The 14,255-nt window shown below is 34.7% G+C and overlaps 1 protein-coding gene across 4 annotated transcripts in view; it reads left to right on the top strand.

Moving 5' to 3' along the window:
- LOC139814096 (furin-like protease 1) overlaps positions 1-14,255 on the top strand; it is a 226,583-nt gene that overhangs the window by 207,790 nt on the left and 4,538 nt on the right. The gene's annotated exons all lie outside the window — the stretch shown is intronic.

Below are 14,255 nucleotides of genomic sequence, written 5' to 3'. Positions count from 1 at the left end.
GAATGATGTGTGTTCGATGATGAACACATCGAGTCTGAGAACTTCGTGGCTCGGTTAGAGCGTTCCTCGTGATCAGGGAAATGCGATTTTCTCGCTAACACGCGCCGTTAGGGTTGGCTTTGGCCTAATTTGTTTGTGTCGTGCAAGGAAGCGAGTCCTCTCGTAATCGACACGAAACGTCCGCGGACGCTTGCGCCATGACAACACTCTATTCGTGAGGGGTGGCTTCGACTGATCGAAGTTCGCGTTGCGACGAGGATGGGACGGAAACTAGATGTTTACGAGGCAGGAAATGCACGGTTCTGTTACCGATTGCACGATGAATCGGATGAACTCTCGATTTCTCATTAAAAGCGCTTGTTTTTTAAGGAATTCGACATAGATCGCCCATTTGGGCCATTGAAAGGATTATGTTTCTCCTTTTTTCTTTTCCGATTTTTTCATGTTTAAAAAAAATATAAGTTTTGTTCGACAAGAAACTTTAACGGAACTATGTATTGGACAGCAGAAGTTTGCGGAAAGTTTCATATAAATTGTTGACATAAAATCTCGAGGTAAATTCAACATTGCAAATTTCTCGATAGACATGAGAAAATGTGATTTTTTTGCACGACCCATTAGCGTCGTTTCTTATACGTTATCTTCCGCCGCGAGTTTTTCCCTAAAGTAGTGCAAAGTGAACTTTTCTGGTAATGAAAAAAGTAAAATAAAAAATAAATTTATCATAATCCACACACACACACACACACAACTAATAAATAAAAAAAAAAATAATATTTAAGATTTAATATTTTAATATCGGAAATCGAGAGTTTGTCACTTTTCCAAATCTTTCCGTCTCCATAAAATTGCCGCAGTCACAGCCGTGTAATTCTATGGACGTGCTTGTAAATATATGCAAAGCGTATTTATTATACCTCGCAAAGTTACGTACGATCTTAGGAGTTTCAAGAGTAATGGCACTGCGATCCCGTGGCATCCTCTTCCGCCACGTTGAACGAAGCAGAAATGGGTAAACAACCAATGTTCTGATAAATGTATTCTGGAATTCTGCTTGACTTTTACACGAAAGCAGTCGCAAGGCCGTCATAATGAATCTTAAATTCATATTCGCCATTTTTAACTGACGCCGTATTTAACGTTAGCAAAGACGGCTAATTGAGTTTATGTTCTATTTAATTAATACAAAGAAACACTGAGTTGTATCCTTTCAGTTTTACGATGATTCATGTGCCATGCAACTGTATCAATTAAATTTTCTTCCAGAAATCAAATAAATCTTCTTTCGAGCTTTTTTTTTTAATTCAAATTGAAGAATCGAAGAAAGATTTCAGCAATCGATTGTAACGCAATCTACCTTGTGCTCGATTCTGCTCAGCGTTTCAGTCGAGGCCGGCCATACGTGACAGCGTCCTATATTCACATGTGTAATTTTCCACGTGAACTTTTTGTACGAGACAAAAAAAATAATAACAGGGAGCCAACTGCCATTAACGAGACTCGACTCGTCCGGTCTCGTGCCCTGTCTCTCCTGGAAAAATTGCCTCGCGTAACTTATAGTACATACATCCGATGGAGCTGCAGTTAACTTCAGCCAACGTCGTCGATTTTGATCGACGGATTTTGGCTCCGACGTGTTCCAGGGGGGAAGGGAGGGAACAGTTTTTCTCTCGCCTTCTTTTTCTTCTTCCCCTTTGCCCTATCTCTGTCTCTCTTTCTCTTCTCTTCCCCCCCCCTCCTTTCTGTCTCTCTCTTTCTTTCTTTTGCTCGCTCAAATGCATGAAAACACACGATCTTTCTCTTCCTCTCTATCTCTTTTTCTCTATGTCTTTATCTTCTCGTCTATCGGTCAACACCCCTTTTGTTTTCCAACATCCTTAACATTTTCCTGTCTGCCAGCTTTCCCTTACGTTCCGTTTCTGAACCTTTCTCCACGCTTCATAAGCACTCTGCGTCCCTCCAAGGAGATAGGATATTCGGTGAGCTATCAGCACTGCCGAACTAGGGGAGCTATAGGGAGGTTCTCCGGCTGCCTATGTAAACAGTTGGGGATGGGGTACACGAAGCTGCGTGTGGATTTTGGATGCACATTAAACCTCGGGCTTTATTAAGATCAACGACAATGACCGTGTGCTTAGTAATTTACTTTAGCGAGTAATACCATTTCTTCTTGTTCGAGGTAATGCGTACGTTGGATATATATTATTTAATTTAATTGCAAATACGTAGCTTCTATTATTTTTAATATAAAATATGTTACAACGTACGAAATTTTGTGAAAATATTTCCATATATAGTGATCAATGAAGGAGGATATTTTAATTACCGTATTTAAAGATATGTTATAAATATACAAACATATGCATGTAATATACAAAAATTTAGTGTAATTTTTAATATTTTGTTAAAAGAGAAAGAATCATTGTGCCACGAGTATCGTTCGTACGTTCATAATTCACACTCGGCCTCGAAAGTACAGTATATCAAATTTTCGACACGAAACTTGCTCAAAACGTTGTTAACTATGATAATTAAAAACTGCGCGGTCCGCAAGTGTTTGTAAGTTTAATAAATGCCCGTAACGCTCAGCCAATTCGATGGCGATAAGAACCGTCGCGCCGTTGAATGACTCGATATTTTTTGAACAATTTTTAGATACCACCGTTTTGCTTGGAATATCGATGAAAAAAAAAACCCGGCGGATGCTATTCTATTGCGAGCTTAGAGGTGATCGCGCGTGCTTGGTAAAAATTTCAATTGCGGGGATAAGCAGTAAACTCGACGAGAAAGCCGGGAGCTTCGCGGCGAGTTGACGGGGCGATTTTTCTTTATCGGGGAACGATCGTCAACGAGTTATCGAGTCGGAAGTTTTCACCATCAAGAATTCCGCCGCTGCGAAAATTCGTTTCTAGGATTTACGATTTATATCAACGCGGCGAATCCAATCATGTTCCGTCGAAAGTTGTAGGCCACAAATCAGAAGTTAACTGTGCACGACAAGCCAGAAATCGAATTACAATCGATATATTGTTACTTCGGCTCGAATAATACATGCCGATTATAAATAAAGCGCGAACAGTTTTGAAAGTTCGTATGTTATCCGATATGCTCCACGGATTTCGTCATATTGTTGGTCAAAGATCATACAAAGATACATATTGCAGCGCAGTCAAATTATTCAATAAATTGTCATTATCAGTTTTTATCTATAAGATTTTTAAGATACGAATTCGATGAATTTAATTAACACTTGACAAAAATCTTAAATAACTACTTGATCGACGTCGCTCCGTACTTTTATCGCGCATCGATACCCTAGAAACTAATACGCCGAACGGCTGAACAATCGTACGAAAAAGGGAATATTGAATGGCTGCGAAATTAAATTGACGTTACAGTTGCGATACTAAATGTCTCTTTCCAAGCGGCGTTCTGCGAATGAAACGTTTGTGATTTTTCGAGACTGATGCTCTAATGGATGGCTATCAAATGCAATCGCGAGGAAAAAAATATATATGTACTCAAATGTATTAATCCCTGGATACTATCTGACGATACTATCTCGGTCAAGAGATGCAAAAATTGGTCAAGTGCTTCTACGTCGAATACACTCAACTCCAAAGTTAGTGCTTGTCATACAAATAAGGTACTAATATACTAAATAAAAAAAGATAAAATAATATATATATATATTTTTTTTTTTTTATTATTTTACTTATATACAATCAAGTTGTATAGTAAAATTTTTAGAATATTATATTATAATTTGAATGACAACATAACTATGGTAACAAAAGTACTTATTATGTTCGAGACTAACATATAAATATTTTTTATTTTTTATTGAATAAGTGAAAATAGTGTTCTCAATCTTAAAACAATTAATGTCACTTTATTCTATTTTATACTATTAGCGATTCAAAATTAATTTGCGAATTTTCATACTTTCTGCAGTTTTTAAATGCGCTATCGTGCATCTCGCACATATTAAAATATTTGATCTACTTTTGTTGTTCAATTTCAATATTTAAAAATTTTCTTATCAAACGTCATTTTTTATGACGTAAAAATAAAGCGAAATCCTCACATTATGAAGAGGAAACTGAGGAAAGTCGCGATTGCAAAGCTGCGGATAAGATCAGAAAGAATATCGGACTGAGTACTTCGAAATCAGGTTACATTAGCAACTAAATTCTCGTTCCTTACGGAAAATGGAACATGCACCAAGCGCGAGTTCCGGTACCGTATTCCTCGATGGATGGATAGAAAAGATATTTAATATTCCAATTCCGTCGATATTGAGAAAGAGAGACGCGCGAGTAGAATCAATTTTTTCTTTATCTTCTTTGACAGCCGTTATACGGCTCCTTTATACGACGTGTCTTTTTTTATATACGTGGATGAATAAGATTTTTATCAGCAATCTACCTAAGGAAAGAAATCCAAATATTATAGTGGAAAAACGAAAAATCCTGTTTACTGTCAATGCAATTTCTAGGAATCCTTTCCTTATATCTTATGCAATTTGTTCGATACCTTGCGTCGCGCGGGTGTAAGAAAAATCCAAAATTTGCATAGAACCGAAAATATACATATTTTATTTCTCCGTTATTGTTTTCTATTGTGACTGTTTTATGTATACAACATTCGAACTTTCATAGCGGCGCATAAAACTAAAATTTAGTTTTATATGTATAACAGATCAATGTTTTCAGTACGGTTCTTTTCATCTCCAAAAAATATTGGCTTGTGTTTCTTTTTTAAAGCGATCGATTACACGACAGAGATTAATTCTAGCAGGTCTTCAGCATTCGCGAAGGTTCTCTTTAATCAAAAATTCGTTTCTCGCGATGTAAAACGAAAAAAAAAGAGACCGTCATATCGTGAGGGTGAGGTACATCGAGAGGAAGGAGCAGTTCTGATATAAAGCAGCGAAGGGCGGGCTGAAGCGGGATGGAAATTCAAAGGCGAGTTGATTTACAGACAAAGATTCCCTGAATTTCATCTCTGATCAAAAGCGTATAGCTCGGTCGGCATTTTGCGAAATGCTCCGCTCACAAGGGAATAATTATAATGACCCGCGTATGTGCAAAATATCATGAAAGAAATACCCGCGCAGTAATCCGTATCGTATTTCGCAGATTAATTGCGAAATATAGTCGGACAGAATCGTAAGATTAGTTGACTTTACCTTTGAAAATGTGCTCATAATCGTCAAATATTAATTTTCCTCTCGCAGCCTTGAGCGACAAATAAGAATTCTTTTAATCCTACGTCAAATTAAATTTTCCCATTAAATTGAAAATTGAATTTTTACACGAACGTTGAATTATATATATATTTTTAATATATAATAACACATACGCATATAAAACACGTGATTTGAGTTAAATTTTACGTAGTAGACGAAGAAGTAGAGTTTTTCTCATTATTTACTTTGAGAGATGCGGTACGTATTTTTTATCCAGGTAATCTTTTGAGAATTATTTATTCGTATCTGTAATATAAAAACCGATAATGAAGTAGATTTCTCGATCGAGGATCTTCGACTTTTATAAATTGTTCGTATATACACATGCATGAGATTGTAATTCGATTTCTAAATATCTTGTAAGTCAATGTACACTACCCTATATGTTCATTCATCACCTCAGTTTGTTCTTCCCTAAACTATCTTTTATTTTAAACTTCTTTCTCAAACGCTACAACTTCTACGCTAATATCTGCTTCTATTTTTCTTTCTTTATATTGTTTCCGTTCCTATTTTCCATTTGTTGTAATTAATATTGTAAATATATAGATCGATATGTGATAAACAATGAACTTTCCCTATTCTATTCCCTATTCTCTTGCATTATGTATTTTCTTCAATTTTCATCGTTTCCCATCTGAATATCTTTTGATTTCGGAAAAAGCAACGTCGAGAATTTGTAGAAATATTTTCTCTTACTTTGTTTATACACGTGCTAATATGGAAGAAAGGCAATTCTTTCAAATTTTTATTTATTTAATGTATAATATTTATAGAATTCTCTTACAAGAATTATGATAATTCTATTAATTCTACTATAAAATGTAAAAAAAAACAGCAGATTTAATATTTTTCCGTGTGATATCTCTTGCTGTTTTATTTTAATATTTGAAGAATGGTTCCTCCACATAAGCATAAGACTTCTTTATCCCTTCGTTGGCCATGATATATTATATATTTTTAGAGAATAGGCAGTCAAAAGAGTACGAATGCATATTGAATAACAAAATAATTTTTATTGCTATCGTTCGTATCGATAACATGTACAGCAGTTATATTAGTTTATTACTCATTGTGATTATATTATTATACATTTCATATCAATGTAAATGGATGGTGCGTATTAGTCGCTGGTGCCGTAATTATTATCGTCCTCGAAATATCGGACTTGTTCATGCACATATCATTTCAATCAAATCGCAATGGGTGCTGTTCTCTGAAGTCAGTGTACGCTTATATATTTTGTTTCTCTTGATTATCATATATCTCGAGATTTAATAATTTATAAAACGTCGTACAGGATGGTCTAGGAGAAAATTATTTTTTATTTTTAGATGATGTAAAAACAAGAACTCTTCTCAGATTTTCTATGAATTATAACTCTATTGAAATTGACTACTCACTCTGTAAGAGAAACACTATTATATCATTGAGGTACCTTACAGTTAACAAACTTTTAATTAGCAATTTTAAGGTGCAAATTAATTAGACGATATTTATACTTATAAACGTACTTAGGTGAATAATCTTCGTTTCCCGAGTGAGAGAATGAGCAAACATTTTTCAGGCTAATTAGCTTTTGAGATGATATTATAGCGTAAATTGATTCGTTCAAATTATTTATGCTTTTCAAAGTAGTGTTATAAAATTAGTTCTCTTTACACGGCGACGCAAGATTCACGCAGCATTCATCGATATTTGTGAGGAAGTCTTCAATAGTCTTCTCCACGTGTATCTTCAGTTAAATTGTACTTATACGTCCCGATAGGTCAAATAAAACTGTATATAAATCAAGAAAGAATACGCTTCTACGTCTCATATGATACATTCTCTGCGCTGTGCGTCTAGTTGGTATCATTTATCTAATTATATTTGAACCAAATTGAGTTTGTATAGTCCGCTTATTTTGCCCGATTCATCCAAATTGATCATTGACTCACGACATTTACCACCATTTTCTTTCGTTCTTTATTTCACTTGTCAAGTTCTATAAGTGGAGACGCTCGTAATACTGGCTATATCGGAAAACGAAAGCTTGAAGCTGTAGATAAGTGTTCATAAATAAAAATTTAACAACAATACAAATAAAATGAAAGAAAATATGGCGGTATTACAGGTCAAAATTGCGATTAAGCATTAAAAAGTGGACATTGTAAATGCCCGTTGATGCAAATAATTGTCTAACAAGAAAAATCCAACATAAGCCGAAATGTCGCGATGGCTTAAATCTGTCAGTTAGCCTTGTGCAATTTAATTTTAATTAGTGACTAATCTGAAAAAGATTATAAAACAATGGAAATGAAAATAGAACGTAAACAAGATATACATATATAAAATTTTGCGGTAACTGTCCTGTCATTTTAGAAAAAAGTTAAGCTAATTTTTATTTTAAAAAATTGACTTTTTGCGCTTCCATAAAATAAAACAAATGTTCGATAAGCGACGATTAATTTCTAATGAAGAAAACTCCGCAAAATTTAATTTTAAAGCACTAATTGTGTAATACATTAAAATTATTCTTTTTAAATTCACATTCTCTCTTATGACATGTTTAACGCCAAATTTGGATTTTATTTTATGTTAAGATCGAAAATGATATCTTTGTATTAAGAAAATAAAATCGCTATCGGACGATTGGATTTGGCTTTACATGCAGCCGTAAAAAAGGATGAGAATACGGGTTCAATGTATTTTCGAGGATCTCGTTGACCCTCGCGTTTCTTCGCGAGCGAGAGGGATTGTGGATCGTTGCGTGATTTTTCCCACGAAACTTATTCTACTCGAGGAAAGATGTATTAATCGCGATTTCTTCAATTAATCCCTGATTTCGGGAAATGACATCCGTCAGGGAAACTATACGGCATAAAACGATGTTATCCGTATAGCAGTGAGTTAGAAAGATCAAAATGGAAACTTTTCGAGCGAATCGATTGAAGGGACCGGCGACTTTTCACGAGTTTCATGACGAACCTTCATCGCCCCGCGGAATCTCGTTTCGCTATCATTCAAAGAATAAAAGTTGTACCAAGAGTTGGCGAGTTCGTTCTAGAACACGGGAGAAAAATACAAAGAAAGAAAGAGAGAGAGAGATAATTTTATTACATACTCTAGAATGAGATCCCCTAAGAGAACAAAAAAGAAATGCAAATATAGAGAAGGTGCAAAGAGAAGAATAAGAATGTATGTGTGTGTACGTATGTATGTATGCGTGTATGTATGAAAGAGAAAAAAATGAGAGACGCAACAAATGAAAATGCGGGAGAAAAGATGAAGTTACGAAAAAACGAAAGTACAGACCGATTATCTATATGTATAGCGAATTTCAGTTCTAAGAATAAGAGTCAATTATATTAATCAGTGTGGAGGGGTGTTGGTTTCCGACGAAAACAAAAAGGAAACTGATATAAACGTGGATACTACGAGTAGTACAAGGAACTTTGGATGTATTTTGATTCGTTCAGATGTGACGTATCTTCCGAAATGTACAATACCAGCGACATCGCTTCGGGACAATCTGAATTCCGGTGACAAGAGGCGGAGAATTTCGCTGCGACAAATTTATTTTGAAATTTTTGTGAAATTTATTTCGCAAATAATGATAACATTCATTGCACATTTATTGTAACGTTTCACAGACCATATAACAAATGGGCGAAGAGACTGGCAGAGATTATAATATATGTATATATATATATTTTTTCTCTATTATTTATATATCTATGTCGCAATAAATTTGATTTAATGTGTATCTTTATATGCTTACACGCACAATCAATTTTATCAAATGAGAAGCGATATTAAAACGTATACCTTCGCTTTTTACATCGGCCTTCCACGAAATTCGCATGGACGCGTTTTGTACTTAATTTATCTCGTCGAATGTAACTGCCCGGGCAGCTGAAATTCACATTGGGAGAAATTCGATTTTTGCAAATTAAATTTGATCAAATTATCCAGATGAACAATTAGGGTCGACGTTTAACATTCGATACTGTATACCACCGATCACACGTGGCTCAATCGCGACAATAATTCACATCGCACGACACAGCGTGCATCCCTCATAAAATCGTTATGTGAACATCGACTCGAAAATCATCCAAATCGAATTCTCACGGTTGGAAAAATCTGGAGAACTCTCGACGAATCTAGCGCGAATATTTGCATATTTTGCTCGAGTTACATTTCACATCAAACACCATTATGTTCACCGAATCTGGCTTTCCAACGGAATGATTTATAATTTCATTCTCTTTTTTTTATAGCAGTCTCCATAATATTTTACAAAATCTATTTCTTTTTAAAACAAAGATATCGTCTCTTTCGTAAGTCTTAATTAAGAAAACATCAAAGCATCTTTCACTTTCTCGTATAAATATGAACGCCCTTACGATGTTACAATTTTGTACTTAACGAAAGCAGATTAATTTATAAATAAAAATGAAGAATACGCACAATTATTTTGTAGATATATATCCGACAAATATAGTAATCATTCAAGATTATTATTCGCGGATCTGTTTAAGCAGATCTAAAGTACACAGCCAAGCCGGATGCCCGATACTGTCCCGCTGCGATTGTCTGCCATATTGTTAATGTATCTATTGTAAATGTTTGTATGTATTGTAAAATGTATCTTGCTTGGAGAGGCGACATATCTTAAGTTATAACATTTCCGACGATGTGAGAGGAAGAGCGTGGAGGTGCGAATTTCGCGCAACTCGCGCCCACGTTCACGCTCGCGCACTCGTCCCTTCCGTTCTTTTCCTCCTTCACTCTCTCCTCTTTGCTACGATTTGTCGAATGAAAGATGTCCGGTGGATCCCATCGTGGATCATTTTCCGACAGCGCGAAATCTGCGAGGAAAGGACGCGGGAGAAGGCGCGACTCGTGCGGGGCGCGAAGTGTCTGCTACACACATTTATGTACACATATACATAATATATTGTATAAGCAATGGCAGAACTACTACGAGTCATTATATGCGACATTGGAATTTGTATATCATGAATGAATTAAAAGAGGAGAATCTCCTGAATAATTATTTGAACGTTTATTAATCCGCGGACGCTCCGGCCGACGATCTTGTAGGGCGGGGTCAGTCGGGTCGAAGGGTCGCGGGTCAATCGTATTTTCGCATTATAAACTTGCGTTCAACAACAAATATGAAAATTGAGTACAATAACAATTTTGGAATACAGTCGCACGAAGATCAATCTGCTAAACATCATGATGATATTTAATCATTATATTAAATCGTGATATTTAGGATGCGTTTCACTTCGCGCTCGCGACGCTCTTAGAATTTCGTCCTTGTTGTTTGTCAAATGTTAAACAAAGAAGAATGATACTCACGAACGTTGCGAGCGCTAATTGTATGTGGAACGCACTCTTCAATCAATGACAAGTGACAATTTATTTATGGTCAATTCAACTATTTAGTATGAATGTGACGACTCCTTCATCCGCTTATCCTCTTTTTATTTAAGATTAGAAGAGGATACGATTCATACTCCAATCCTACCCGTTCGCCATTAGTCTAATACTAATTTGTATCTCGCGAGCCAATTAACGCTTTTAACACCCCGCTCAAAGTTATAATTCCGATTACGCTAGGATATGTGCAGGTATGTGCCAATTAAAGCATGCCTCTCGAGTCGTAAGTAAAATCATGTGATAAATAGAAATTCGCCTGCATGGGTTGCTATAATCCCCCATAACATTTTCATCATTCAATTAAACCTTTGTGCTTGTAATTCTCATAACTTCTACAAATCTATAATTCTTCAAAATTATAGATATCTACACGAGTTCTGAGGATATCGAGAGAATGTAGGATGAAATAAATTATTTCTTTGAATCAGCATTATTTTAAAATATTAATTCTCTGTGGCTTTGTACAATTTGTTTTATAGTTTGTACATTATTGATCGTTTTTAATTTTAATATTGCGCTCATATATGAAATAACACGATTAAAAATTATAAGATTGTTCAAATAACTACTTTGGATTATTATTTGGATTATAAGCAGAATCTGTAATTAATTATGATGCACTTACATTATCGATATTAAGAATTTTTTGTGTGATAAATTATTAATATTTTTTAATGAAGTTTTTTTCAAAGACGTCACAAAATTAGAAACTTAATAAATATTTTGATCAAAGATATTAAATGCTGCAGTAAATTGCGTTTATGAAAAGTAAACTGCGTCAAAATTATTGGAAAGCGCTGATTATAAAGACATTTATTTCTCATTAAGGCCAAGTAACTATATAAGTATTGTTTGATTACTGAATATATTCAGGAGAATATTCGATTTCTTAAAGATAACAATGCATGACAAATGAATCCCTTTGAATATCTATTAACCTTAATCTTTTGAGATGCATGCAGTTATAATGTTCCAATCCGTGTCCCAATTGACATACTTTTATATAAGAAAGGAAATATCAAAATAAAGAAAAATACTTAAAGAAATGAGTGAATGAATGAATGACGTCAAGATGAATAAACAAAAAAGTTAATATCAATATAAAGTTTAATTTAACTTCGCTGCGTATGTGAATGTGCTTCTCATAAATAATTTATTAAATCTTTACTCAGTAAACAATATAACACATCTATGTAATGAACTCCATTAATTAGGTCATGAATGTTTTAATTATGTATGAAATACATATATACATTTCAGAAAATACCACACAATAATATTAATAGTCATAATTGTGCATGAAATTTTACATATAGATGTTAGATGTACATTATTGAGGTAATTGTATTTGATTTTAAACGCACGTTAAATATTGCATAAACTGCATTTCTAACTTACTTCATCCATTCTTGAAATAAAATGGCTTTCGAAACAGCATGACGTTTCATTCAAAACATCATTATCGCTTGTATAATATGCATGCATTGATGCGAAGTGTTTGAATTGCACTTACTGGCGATTTCAGTGCGTCTTCTGATTTATTCTTGCACCGTTCAAATATATTTGCGCATCTCATATGACGAAAATTTTATAAAATATATAGAAACTCCTTGTCTTTTCTTTCACTTTGAAATTGATAACATGGAGGTCAGTCACAATTACTGAAGTTTTCTCACCATGACGCTTTTTGCAGTCCGTTGAATTATATATTGTATTTCAATAAATAATTTTACTCGCTTTTCTCAACAAAGATTTGGCATTATTTTTGATTCATGATTATTTAAGTTATACGACTTTTATCGAAGAATATTAATTCTTCAGAAAACGTGATTCTATCTCGCGGTTAAATTAACGATGCGCTTTTTATCTTTTCCTTATTGAACCATCTATCCGTTCTATCTAGATCGAAACGGATGTACGGAATGTTGGAAGACGACACGTTAGAGCCGTGTGAGCTTGTGGTAGCGTGGATCTGGTACAATTATCCGTTATCGCGATCCTGCTAGGACAGGGACGATTAATCCACCGTGCGGCAGTAACTCTTAGGGATTTGATGATTAACCAGTGCGAACATATCCCCGCCCAGACAATCCCGATTTCCAGTATATTATCGAGAACTCATCAGCCAATTTAATTGAGCCGTTCGAGTATATAAGTCAAAGACCTACCAACTACTATCTGTTTCAATATTTTTACTTTCTTATGCACTAACAATTATACTTCAATCTATAATTCCATTAAAGTCGCAGATAGAAAAGGTATTGCTTTTATATTCAATTCTGCCAGTGAAACAGAATTATATATATATATTTTTTAATGTTAATCCCAACATAATGAAAACTTAAAGCTATGTTAAACTAATTCTATTAACTTTAACTTGTTGTTAACACGAAACAGAATTATGTATATTATCCCTTTTCTCTTTTCGTCGCTTGAATCACAAAAGAAGTTACATACCGATGCGTGAATGTTTCTTAATTCGCCTCCCAGAATTCTTGATTCTCGAATATTCTATAACGCCTTATATGAACAACGTAATTTAAAAAGTGAGGAAAGCTTTCTTGACAAGCGTTACACACACGTATAAAAATCGGATTGTTTGTGAGATATTAACCGTCTCGAAGTTGTCACGCGTACTTCGCCGTTTATCCCTTTATCCTATAGCAGGTTCAGAAAACGTATTTAGGTACTTGGACTCTCCGTGGGGACGAGTGCCGGACGCGGACTTTCTCAGACCAGCCACCAACCACCACCAATCATCACCATCACCAACCACATCCACACATCCACAACCGCACATAAAAAACAAAACAAAACAGCCCTATCCCTGATCGCTTCACCAGCACGGTGAGTCTTACTTCTTCTTCTTTCTATATAATGTCCTATTTTAATCCTCTGTCGCGCGATTTATCGCTCTCGAAAGTACTTGGATGCCTGGGGGGATCGAGATTGTTTCTCAAATTGCACCCTAATTTCACCGTGCCTTTCATAAGGTCTCCCGAGAAAGATTTACGTTTCTCGATTTTTTGTTCTCGCGTTTGTAATTTCTCTTGTTAGCAGGCCTTTAAGCCAAGCGTTATTAATGAATTATTAACGCTAAAGAAACTCTAGTAACTCAAGTTATTAAAATTTAATAATTGATTATTGAAATTTTTAATGAGTTCTTACTTCGCAAAAAGTTCAAGAGTTAATTAGAAAGTCAGTTTAATAACAAAAGTGTTATTGATTCTTCTCTGATAATATGGATTCGTAGTAATTACGTTCCTTTCTGGGAACACTGCGTATTTTTCCGCAGTTATATTTGAAATTTTTCATTTTACACATGAATAATTAGCGGTTCATAATCTTGATACGTGATATTATATAATATCAAGATATATAACATGAAGTTAATTAGTTAGCCTTACTGTTGTTACCGTCGACAATTAATTATTACCAAGTTATTAAGGGAGAAGCGCCATTTAATTCAGAATTCACTGTAAGGCTACCGAGAAATAAACGTATTCCCTTGGGTTTCACGTACTTTGACGAGAGGCAGCCTTTATATTTTCTCGTTTTTGTACTAACG

This window comes from Temnothorax longispinosus, chromosome 6 (genome assembly GCF_030848805.1).
Source record: "Temnothorax longispinosus isolate EJ_2023e chromosome 6, Tlon_JGU_v1, whole genome shotgun sequence".
NCBI classification, from domain to species: Eukaryota; Metazoa; Arthropoda; class Insecta; order Hymenoptera; family Formicidae; genus Temnothorax; species Temnothorax longispinosus.
This window is presented reverse-complemented; position numbering and strand designations above follow the sequence as displayed.